General features: G+C 57.3%; 1 non-coding gene and 1 pseudogene across 1 annotated transcript; one reads left to right on the forward strand and one right to left on the reverse strand.

Moving 5' to 3' along the window:
- The first annotated feature begins 512 nt into the window (after nucleotides 1–512).
- LOC133080819 (uncharacterized) lies at nucleotides 513–5,082 on the forward strand (annotated as a pseudogene).
- On the reverse strand, nucleotides 2,612–2,718 carry LOC133081031 (U6 spliceosomal RNA). The gene has a single exon (XR_009698703.1). It is a non-coding gene; the product is annotated as a U6 spliceosomal RNA (small nuclear RNA).
- Nucleotides 5,083–5,160: the final 78 nt, after the last annotated feature.

Genomic DNA, 5,160 nt, shown 5'->3' on the forward strand with positions numbered 1-5,160 from the left:
GCACGCAACCCAGACACACACACACACACACATACACACACACACACCCCAGCAGCTGACCAGCATGTTACACATACAGATATTCACATGACATAGCCACATGCAGACCGAGGAAGTATGTTCCACACATGCCGTGCACACAGGCACACACAAACACAGTACCTGTGACCCAGACACATGCACACAAACGCACAAGCCTCCCCACGGCGGGGGAGGACAGGCAATGTGGAGAAGCTTCTGGAAGAGCAGATGGCAGCAAAGGAGGGAAGAGAACTTGGAGTGCGGGGATGGACATGGGCAGGAAGAGGGAAGTTGGGGAGGAAGAGAAGGGGAGGCAGCACCGAGGCTTGGGACCTGGTGAGCCTTGAGACCTACTCTGGGCCAAGGCTCCCCGTGCAGTGAAAGCTCCACCTTGCAGATCCTCAGAATCCTGCCCTGCCTTGAGACGGGGCTGAGGAGGCAGGTGCCCAGTGCCTGGGAGAATGGGATTAGGAAGGGGTGAGCAGTTAAGAATGGGCCAGGGCCAGAGAAGGGGTCAGGAGGCTGGAAAGAAGGATGAAGAAGAGACCCAGAGGTGAGTGTCTGGGGAGGCGCTGGGCCAGAACGGTCATCTGGCTGTTGGGATGCCTCTTCCCAGAGTATTTTGTTAATGTGGTTTGTGGGTTTGCATCATTTGGAGGAAGGGCTCCTTCCCTCCCGGGGATCCTGGGGTAAGGTGGGCCACAGCCCCAACTTGGCTAGATCCCACCCTCCCACGCCTTGACTTGGGGCCTCTGGGGCCTGCTTCTCCCCTGGGCCTCAGCCATCCTGTTAGCTTCCAAGTGGAGTCACAAATTTACATGCCTTAAGGGAGGCAGAAATGCAAAAGACGAAAACTGCAGGTTCCCCAGCAGAGGGGAGCAAGCCAGTGGTGAGGGAGAAGGGCACCCCTGCCAAAAGTTGTTAAGATCCACCCCAAAGCCAGCCTGGGGACTGCAGACCTGGGACATTGGACCAGCCTCCGAGCCTGTGACTGCCTTTCAGGCAGCAGAGGATGGAAGACCAAGATATCACCATCGGCAAAGAGAACGTCCAGGTGACAAGGGCAGGGGGAAGGTCTGCCACTCCTCCAAACTACTACCCCAGGAATCCCCCAGGGAGAGGACTGTTGGTGCAGGCTGGCGGGGGCGGGGCGGGTCCTGGGAGGGGAAGCTGTGCACCCACAGGTCTGGTCTCAGGTCCCCTGGAGTCTGAGCACTCAAGTGGGCTGGGGCCCTCAGTCCTGTCTTCTTCCCGCCTCCAAGGCCTCCACAGAAGCCTCAAAGACTGCTCGCACGAGACCCAGGAGAGGAGCAGGCCGGGAGGAGGCAGGGGAGGAGGCCGCAGCATCGCGTACCCTGCTGACCCAGACAGAAGCAGCAGCGGCCACAGCCACGGGCTGAGCAGCCCTCCCAGGGCGCGAGGGAGTTCAAGGGCCTTGCAGCCACCCGTATAGTACAGACAGGCCCAAGCGCTGGGTCTGAGAAGTGAGGGCAGGGACTGAGGCCAGGCCTGGGGTGCTGGGTTTGGGGAAAGGCCTGCCTGGCCCTGGCATCTCTCTGCAGCAGGTACAAAAGCCTTTCCAGCTTCCTTCCCGCGAGGCGGCTTTGCAGACAAGAACCTGCTACCCCTGACACCCGGGCAACTGGCAGGTGAGGGCCTCAGGGCTGGGAGCAGGGAGGAAAACTAGGGGGTGCTCCGAGCAGAATACAATGGAGTTGCCTGCCCAGAGGCTGGGGACACAGTGAGAAGCCAGTGATTGTGTTGTAACCTCTCCATGCCAGCCTAATTTGCTCATCTCTGCAATCCCAGGGCTTGTTGCTGTGTGTGTGTGTGTGTGTGTGTGTGTGTGTGTGTGTGTGAAGGAGGGAAGGAGGGATGGGATTGGTGGATAGCAAGGTATTTGGATGGTGGATGGATGGATGGTGGATGGATGAACAGGATGAAAGGAAGAAGGGAAACTGGGAGAAAGGATAGAAAAAAAGAATCTGAGGTCCCTGCCCCGCTGGGGTTTGGAGCTGTGGGAGTAGGGATGGAAGGAATCATTTCCACATTTGGGGCCCCCAGTGTCCCTGCAAAGATCATGCCCTGATACTGGCAGGGGCCCCTCAAAGCAGAATCATTCTATTCATCATCAGTAATTTTCAGTGCCTACTACAAGCCGGGTGCCAGCAGGGCTCCTGGAGCCTCTGGGCATCGTAGCTCCAGAGCCAGACTGCCCGAGTCCAAAGCCCAGCATTGCCCCTACTGGTGGTGTGGCCTTGGACATGAGTTATTTTGTTGTTTGTTTTTGTTGTTGTTGTTGTTGTTTGGGTTTTTTTCATAGGATCGCTAGAATGATTTAATATTTATAGATCCTTAGAATTGCAACAGATATACAGTAACATAGGGGTTAGCAAGCTACAAGTCTTGGACCAGGTCCAGCATTTGGCCTCTTTTTGTACTGCCTGTGAACTGAGAATGGTCATTACATTTTTTTTATGTTACATATATTTTATCTATTTTTTTAACATCTTTATTGGAGTATAATTGCTTTACAATGTTGTGTTAGTTTCTGCTGTACAACAAAGTTAATCAGCTATATGTACACATAAAAAATATGGAACGCTTCATGAATTTGCGTGTCATCCTTGCACAGGGGCCATGCTAATCTTCTCTGTATCATTCTAATTTTAGTGTATGTGCTGCCGAAGCAAGCATGTTGTCGTTGTTTTTAAAATATTTATTTATTTATTTGGCTGCACCGGGTCTTAGTTGCGGCACGCAGGATCTTCATTGCCACGTGCGGGAATCTTCACTGCAGCATGCGGGATCTTTAGTTGCAGCACGCAGGATCTAGTTCCCTGACCAGGGATTGAACCTGGGCCCTGAGTTCAGTTTTTGGACATGAGAATTGAACGGACACTTAACAAGTGCCAACACACAGCAGCCACTGTTCTCCATTAAGTTATAATGCACGGAGGGTTGGTGAACCCAAGTCCTCAGTCCCATCTGAGCTAGAGTGGGTGAATCTCAGGGTTCCTGTGCCTATGGTTCACCTTGCCCACCTGCCCCCCTCCCCACCCTCAGCGTTCCAGGATGTCCTCAAACTGTTCAGCTCCAGCCCGACAGGCACCATGGACATGTGCAGCAGAAAGCTGCCCAGTGCCATGTGGGTGTCCAGCTGAGCCCGCAGGAGATGTGTGAGGTTCTGCGGCAGGCAGACTTGGAATGGTGGGTGACCCTGTCCCTGCCCTCCTGTCCTCTCCCACCTCTAGCCCTGAAGAACGCCTCCCTTGCCCACAAAATCCTGGGCCTGGTCCTATTCTAAAGTCCCCTCTTCCAGGAAGCCTGCCCTGATCAACACACCTATCCCGGAGCCCCTAAACATTCCTGCTGTGATAATCATCCTGACTTGGGGCTCCCAAGGGCAAGGGCTATTTCTCCCCCACTCAACCTGGGACAACGCTTGGCCAGAGGCAGGACTGGATGCTCTATGCCTCGAACTGCTGGCAAGCCCCTAACGCGTATGCAGAGTAGGGCTTTGGCAGGGGGTAGGCACCTACAGCCCCCCCCTCCTTTCTCTCTTCCCAGGTGATGGAACCGTAAGCTTCACAGACTTCCTGGGTGTCCTCACTGACAGCCACCGACTCGCTCAGTGCTTGGGTGAGGGGCAAGGCTGGTGGGGCAGGAGTGGATCTGGCCAGGGGGAGGCTCTTCCTTACCTGCCCCCATGTTCTCTGCCCCTAGGCAAGGTGAGGAACAGCCGGGTCTGTGATCCCCAGGGCTTGCAAACCCTGTTCTTAGAGATGCTGTTCAAGCTGATGAGTCTGGGCTTTGTGCCCTTCAAGTCGGTACAGGAGGTGATGAGGTGGGCACAACTGGACCCAGCTTCAGGGCCCAAGATGGGGGGAGCAGACTCTGCCCCTGCAGGAGTCCCCAGATGTCCCTGCCCCAGAGACGGGAGCCCTGAATTCTGGGTCAGTTTCCTGGGCCCCAACTTGCCCCCAGACCAAAGTGGCTTTCTGTCCTGCTTTGGTTTCCCCACCGGTGAGATGGAGAGGACTGGGGGAGGCGGTGTCTGAGGCGGCTACCCACTTTCCTCCTTCAAGCTGCTACTCCAAGAAGCAGCGATCTCTGCGGCTGAACTCGAACTGGAAGGGCGGGCCCGGCGGCCACGGCCGCACCTCGCGCTCTCAGGCGGGCCTCGCGATCTTCTGCCAGGCCGCGCACCTTAGCGGCCTTTCCAGTGCCGAGCTGGCGTGCTCGCTGCACGGACTGCACAAAGCGGGTGCGTCCCGGGCTGGGCGGGGACCTGCGGGACTGGGGACTCTCTCTCAGGACCCGCTCTCAGAACTGGCCGTTCCTTTTCCTCCTACCGGCTTCCTCGCCCCAGGTGCGCGCAGCGCCTACTCCCAGATACCTAACCTGAACGGGCGGACGCAGTCAGAATTCCACACGCGGAACCGAACCCCGCGCCCAGACGTCCGACTTCCCAAGTCCTACCAGCCCAGCCAACCCAAGCGCCGGCCCAACCGTGGGCGGCTCAGCCAAGGTGAAAGTCTAAAGAGGCAGGGCCAGCGGGCGGGGCCGGGTCATGCAGATAAGGGGCGGGCCATGTGAGGGGTGGGGCGGGACCGAGAGCATAGGGGCGGGGCAGACGGACCGGAGGCGGGGCAGACAGACGGGGAGGGGAGGGGCAGGCGAAGAGTGGAAGAAGAACTCCAAGAAATTGGGACCTGACTGGCGGAGATGCAATAAATCACTCAAGGGCGCGACTAAGGATACGGCGGGGCGTAAGAAAACGAGGCCGGGGACCCAGGTAGGAGGCGGGACTGACGGAAATGGGGCGGGGCCGGCAGAAAGGTGGACTGAGGTGGAGCTAACCCTGCGTCTCTAACCCGAGCAGCACGCTTGACCCTCTGCACGCCCCCTCCGCGCTTCCGCAGGGTTCGTGGGCCAGACGCTAGGGTATACGCGCCCTTCGAAGCTGGCTCCCTCCCCCCCCCAACTCTAGTGCAGAAGCAGCCCTTCTCCTTTCCAGCCTGTTTGCAGAGACCTGCTATGAAGAACTTGTACAAGTAAAGCGTTTGTTGAGCGAAAACAGGTTGCGCTTGGTGGGGGCGGGCACGGAGCGGACGCGGATCTTTTGCAAACGTCTTT

Source organism: Eubalaena glacialis, chromosome 19, assembly GCF_028564815.1.
Source record: "Eubalaena glacialis isolate mEubGla1 chromosome 19, mEubGla1.1.hap2.+ XY, whole genome shotgun sequence".
Lineage (NCBI taxonomy): Eukaryota > Metazoa > Chordata > Mammalia > Artiodactyla > Balaenidae > Eubalaena > Eubalaena glacialis.